At 34.4% G+C, this 6796-nt stretch overlaps 1 non-coding gene across 1 annotated transcript; it reads right to left on the bottom strand.

The window, feature by feature from the left end:
• Positions 1-6124: 6124 nt before the first annotated feature.
• LOC127745369 (small nucleolar RNA R71) lies at positions 6125-6228 on the bottom strand. The gene has a single exon (XR_008006566.1). It is a non-coding gene; the product is annotated as a small nucleolar RNA R71 (small nucleolar RNA).
• Between the last annotated feature and the right edge of the window lie 568 nt (positions 6229-6796).

Raw genomic sequence — 6796 nt, 5'->3', positions numbered from 1 at the left:
TTTGATTTTAAAATATCTTATCTAACTTCTTATCTTCTTATCTTTTCAAATTTGATTTTAATATCTTTTTCAACTAACTAATTAACTTTTTGTTTGTTTCTTATCTTTTTCAAAACCACCTAACTACTTTTTCCTCTCTAATTTTCGAAAATACCTCCCTCTTTTTCAAAAAATTCTTTTTAGTTAACTAATTGTTTCAAATTTTAATTTTAATTTTAATTCATCTTTAATTTTCGAAATTACTAACTCCTTTTCAAAAATATTTTCGAAAATCCCTCTCTCATCTTCTTCTATTTATTTATTTATTTACTAACACTTCTCTTCATCTTTTATCACCTCCCCTATCCTTACTCTTTATACAGACTATTCATCCCTCTCCTTCCATTATCCCCTTTCCTCTTCTACTAATAATAAGGATCCTCTTTACTGTGACATAGAGGATTCCTCTTCCTTTTCTTTTCCTCTTCTCTTTCATATGAGCAGGAACAAGGAAAAAGGCACTCTTGTTGAAGCTGATCCTGAACCTGAAAGGACTCTGAAGAGGAAACTAAGAGAAACTAAATTACAACAATTCAGATACATAGAAGAGCTCAAGGACATCAATGGTCCTTCAAGAAGGCGCCACCCTCACTAAGGTGGACTCATTCCTTGTTCTTAAATTTTTCTTCTGCTTTTCGTTTTTTTTTTATGTTATATGTTTATCTATACTTGTGTCTTTATTACATGATCATTAGTATTTAGTAACTGTGTCTTAAGGCTATGAATAATTCTATGAATCCTTCACCTCTCTTAAATGAAAAATGTTTTTAATTCAAAAGAACAAGAAGTACATGAATTTTGAATTTATCCTTGAATTTAGTTTAGTTATATTGATGTGGTGACAATACTTTGTTTTCTGAATGAATGCTTGAACAGTGCATATTTTTTATCTTGTTGTTTATGAATGTTAAAACTGTTGACTCTTGAAAGAATGATGAATAAAGAGAAATGTTATTGATAATCTGAAAAATCATAAAATTGATTCTTGAAGCAAGAAAAAGCAGTGAAAAAAAAGAAAAGCTTGCAAAAAAATGGCGAAAAAAAATAGAAAGAAAAAGAAAAAGCAAGCAGAAAAAGCCAATAGCCCTTAAAACCAAAAGGCAAGGGTAAAAAGGATCCAAGGCTTTGAGCATCAATGGATAGGAGGGCCCAAGAAAATCAAATCCAGGCCTAAGCGGCTAAATCAAGCTGTCCCTAACCATGTGCTTGTGTCATGAAGGCCCAAGTGAAAAGCTTGAGACTGAGTGGTTAAAGTCGTGATCCAAAGCAAAAAGAGTGTGCTTAAGAGCTCTGGACACCTCTAACTGGGGACTCTAGCAAAGCTGAGTTACAATTTGAAAAGGTTCACCCAGTCATGTGTCTGTGGCATTTATGTCTCCAGTGGTAATACTGGAAAAAAAAATGCTTAGGGCCACGGCGAAGACTCATAAGTAGCTGTGTTCAAGAATCAACATACTTAACTAGGAAAGTCAATAACACTATCTGAAATTCTAAGTTCCTAGAGAAGCCAATCATTCTAAACTTCAAAGGAAAACAATGAGATGCCAAAACTGTTCAGAAGCAAAAAGCTACAAGTCCCGCTCATCTAAGTAGAATTAATATTCATTGATATTTTGGAATTTATAGTATATTCTCTTCTTTTTATCCTATTTGATTTTCAGTTGCTTGGGGACAAGCAACAATTTAAGTTTGGTGTTGTGATGAGCGGATAATTTATATGCTTTTTGGCATTGTTTTTAGGTAGTTTTTAGTAAGCTTAAGCTACTTTCAGGGATGTTTTCATTAGTTTTTATGTTAAATTCACATTTCTGGACTTTACTATGAGTTTGTGTGTTTTTCTGTGATTTCAGGTAATTTCTTGCTGAAATTGAGGGACTTGAGCAAAACTCTGATAGGAGGCTGACAAAAGACTGCTGATGCTGTTGGAATCTTACCTCCCTGCACTCAAAATGGATTTTCTGGAGCTACAGAACTCCAAATGGCGCGCTCTCAATGTCGTTGGAAAGTAGACATCCAGAGCTTTCCAGCAATATATAATAGTCTATACTTTATTCTGTAATTGATGACGTAAAGTGGCGCTCAACGCCAAGTACATGCTGCTGTCTGGAGTTAAACGCCAGAAACACGTCATAACCCGGAGTTGAACGCCCAAAACACGTTATAACTTGGTGTTCAACTCCAAGAGAAGCCTCAGCTCGTGGACACCAAGTGGGCCCCGGAAGTGGATTTATGCATCAATTACTTACTCATGTAAACCCTAGTAGCTAGTTTAGTATAAATAAGACTTTTTACTAGTGTATTAGTCATCTTTTGACCACGTTTCATCTTTGGTCTCAGTTTTGTTTTATTCTTCAACTTAAGAGACTATTGATCACGTTTTGGGGGCTGGCCATTCCGCCATGCCTGAACCTTTCACTTATGTATTTTCAACGGTGGAGTTTCTACACACCATAGATTAAGGGTGTGGAGCTCTGCTGTACCTCAAGTTTCAATACAATTACTATTATTTTCTACTCAAGTCTCTTTTATTCTTATTCCAAGATATATGATGAGCGGATAATTTATACGCTTTTTGGCACTGTTTTTAGGTAGTTTTTAGTAAGTTCAAGCTACTTTTAGGGATGTTTTCATTAGTTTTTATGATAAATTCACATTTCTGGAATTTACAATGAGTTTGTGTGTTTTTCTGTGATTTTAAGTAATTTCTGACTGAAATTGAGGGACTTGAGCAAAACTCTGAAAAAGGCTGACAAAAGGATTGCTGATGCTGTTGGAATCTGACCTCCCTGCACTCGAAATGGATTTTCTGGAGCTACAGAAATCCAAATGGCGCGCTCTCAACGGGGTTGGAAAGTAGACATCAAGAGCTTTCCAGCAATATATAATAGTCCATACTTTATTTGGAAATTGACGACGTAACTTGGCATTGAACGCCAAGTACATGCTGCTGTCTGGAGTTAAACGCCAGAAAAACGTCATGATCCGGAGTTGAACGCCCAAAACACGTCATAACTTGGAGTTCAACTCCAAGTAAAGTCTCAGCTCGTGGATAGATCAAGCTCAGCCCAAGCATACACTAAGTGGGCCCCGGAAGTGGATTTATGCATTAATTACTTACTCATGTAAACCCTAGGAGCTAGTTTATTATAAATAGAACATTTAACTATTGTATTAGATGTCTTTTGACCACGTTTCATCTTTGGTCTCAGTTTTGTTTTATTCTTCATTCTAAGAGGCCATTGAGCACGTTTTGGGGGGCTGGCCATTCGGCCATGCCTGAACCTTTCACTTATGTATTTTCAACAGTAGAGTTTCTGCACACCATAGATTAAGGGTGTGGAGCTCTGCTGTACCTCAAGTTTCAATACAATCACTATTACTTTTTATTCAATTCTCTTTTATTCTTATTCCAAGATATACGTTGCACTTCAACTTGATGAATGTGATGATCCGTGACACTCATCATCATTCTCACCTATGAACGCGCGTGACTGACAACCACTTCCGTTCTACCTTAGGCCGGGCGCATATCTCTTAGATTCCCCAACAGAATCTTCGGAATCCGGAAAGTCTCACCTTGTCTGTGGTATTCCGAGTAGGATTCCGGTATTGAATGACTGTGACGAGCTTCAAACTCCTGAAGGCTGGGCGTGATGACAAACGCAAAAGAATCAATGGATTCTATTCCAACCTGATTGAGAACCGACAGATGATTAGCCGTGCTGTGACAGAGCATTTGGACCATTTTCACTGAGAGGATGGGATGTAGCTATCAACCAAGGGTGATGCCTCCAGACGATTAGCTGTGCAGTGACAGCGCATAGGACCATTTTCCCGAGAGGATTAAAAGTAGCCATTGATGATGGTGATGCCCTACATACAGCTTGCCATGGAAAGGAGTAAGGAAGATTGAAGAAAGAGTGAATAGTGAAGTAGAGTTTCAAGAGAAGCACAGCATCTCCATACACCTATCTGAAATTCCCACTATTGAATTACATAAGTATTTCTATCCCTTTTTATTTTCTATTTATTATTAATTATTCGAAAATCCATAAACCAATTTAATCTACCTAACTGAGATTTACAAGGCGACCATAGCTTGCTTCATACCAACAATCTCTGTGGGATCGACCCTTACTCGCGTAAGGTTTATTACTTGGACGACCCAGTACACTTGCTGGTTAGTTGAACGGAGTTGTGAATTCAAATAAAGCCAATTATTAAATTTCATACAAGTACAAAGAGCATGTGATCACAATTTCGTCCACCAAGTTTTTGGCGCCATTGCCGGGGATTGTTCGAGTATGGACAACTGACGGTTCATCTTGTTGCTCAGATTAGGTAATTTTCTTTTCAAAAATCTTTTTTCAAAATTTTTCTTTTATTTTTCGTTTTTTTTCCAAACTTTATTTTCGAAAAAAATTAATAAAAATACAAAAAAAAATTTAATAAAATCATAAAAACTAAAAATATTTTGTGTTCTTGTTTGAGTCTTGAGTCAATTTTTAAGTTTGGTGTCAATTGCATGCTTTAAAAATTTTTCTTACATTTTTCGAAAATCTCATGCATTCATAGTGTTCTTCATGATCTTCAAGTTGTTCTTGATAAGTCTTCTTGTTTGATCTTGATGTTTTCTTGTTTTGTGTCTTTTCTTGTTTTTCATGTGCATTTTTGCATTCATATTTTCCATGCATTAAAGATTTCTAAGTTTGGTGTCTTGAATGTTTTCTTTGCATTAAAATTTTTTTCAAAATTATGTTCTTGATGTTCATCATGATCTTCAAAGTGTGCTTGGTGTTCATCTTGACATTCATAGCATTCTTGCATGCATTCATTGTTTTGATCTAAAAATTTCATGCATTGAGTATTTTTGTTGTTTTTCTCTCTCATAATTAAAAATTCAAAAAAATATATATATATATATATATCTTTTCCTTTTTTCTCTCCAATTTTTGAAATTTTGGGTTGACTTGGTCAAAAAATTTTAAAATTAGTTGTTTCTCACAAGTCAAGTCAAAATTTCAATTTTAAAAATCTTATCTTTTCAAAATCTTTTTCAAAAATTATATCTTTTTCAATTTTTTTCTATTTTTAGAAAATTTCAAAAATCTTTTTCAAAAATATTTTCAAAATCTTTTTCTTATCTTTATATCAAATTTTCGAAAATTAGCTAACAATTAATGTGATTGGTTCAAAAATTTGAAGTTTGTTACTTTCTTGTTAAGAAAGGTTCAATCTTTAAGTTCTAGAATCTTATCTTGTAGTTTCTTGTTAGTTAAGTCATTTTAAAAAATTAAATCTTTTTCAAATATATCTTTTTATCTTTTATCATATCTTTTTCAAAATTTTATATTTTTTAAAAAAATTTGATTTCAAAATATCTTATCTAACTTATTTTCTTATCTTTTTCAAATTTGATTTTTTGGTTGTTTCTTATTTTTTTTTTCAAAACCACCTAACTACCTTTCCCTCTCTAATTTTCGAAAATACCTCCCTCTTTTTCAAAAATTCTTTTTAATTAACTAATTGTTTCAAGTTTTAATTTTAATTTTAATTCATCTTTAATTTTTGAAAAATTACTAATCCCTTTTTCAAAATTGTTTTTGAAATTCTCCCTCTCTTTTCTTATTCTATTTAATTTATTTAATTACTAACACTTCTCTTCACCCCTCTCCATCTAATTATCCGAATCCCCTCTTCTACATTCTTCTCCCCTTTCTTCTTCTACTAACATAAAGGAATCTCTATACTGTGACATAGAGGATTCCTCTTCTTTTGTTGTTTTCTTCTCTTTCATATGAGCAGGAACAGGGAAAAAGGCACTCTTGTTGAAATTGATCCAGAACCTGAAAGGACTCTGAAGAGAAAATTAAGAGAAGCTAAATTAAATTATTCTAAAGGTAACCTTTCAAAAATTTTCAAACAAGAGAAGGAGATGGCAGCCGAAAATAATAATAATGCAAGGAGAATGCTTGGTGACTTCACAAAGCCAACGTCCAAGTTTGATGGAAGAAGCATCTCCATTCCTGCCATTGGAGCCAATAACTTTGAGCTGAAACCTCAGCTAGTTGATCAAAAGCTGAGCAAGCTTAGAGTGGATGTTCAAACCTTCAAGCAAAAGGATGGTGAATCCCTCTATGAAGCTTGGGAAAGATACAAGCAGCTGACCAAAAGATGTCCATCTGACATGTTTTCAGAATGGACCATATTAGATATATTCTATTATGGTCTCTCTGAATTTTTGAAAATGTCACTGGACAATTCTGTAGGTGGATCTATTCACCTGAAGAAAACGCCTGAAGAGGCTCAAGAACTCATTGACATGGTTGCAAACAACCAATTTATGTACACCTCTGAGAAGAATTCAGTGAATAATGGAATACCTCAGAAGAAAGGAGTTCTTGAAATTGATGCTCTGAATGCCATATTGGCTCAGAACAAAGTATTGACTCAGCAAGTCAACATGATCTCTCAAAGTCTGAATGGATGGCAACATGCATCCAACAGCTAAGGAGGCAGCTTCTGAAGAAGCCTATGATCCTGAAAATCCTGCCATGGCAGAGGTTAATTACATGGGTGAACCTTATGGAAACACCTATAACTCATCATGGAGAAATCATCCAAATTTCTCATGGAAGGATCAACAAAAGCCTCAACAAGGCTTTAACAATGGTGGACACACTAGGCTAAGTAATAGCAAGCCATATCCATCATCTTCTCAGCAACAGACAGAGAATTCTGAACAAAACACTTCTAA

Source organism: Arachis duranensis, chromosome 2 (genome assembly GCF_000817695.3).
Source record: "Arachis duranensis cultivar V14167 chromosome 2, aradu.V14167.gnm2.J7QH, whole genome shotgun sequence".
NCBI lineage: Eukaryota > Viridiplantae > Streptophyta > Magnoliopsida > Fabales > Fabaceae > Arachis > Arachis duranensis.
The sequence above is the reverse complement of the archived record's forward strand: the minus strand, read 5'-3'. Positions and strand labels throughout refer to the sequence as shown.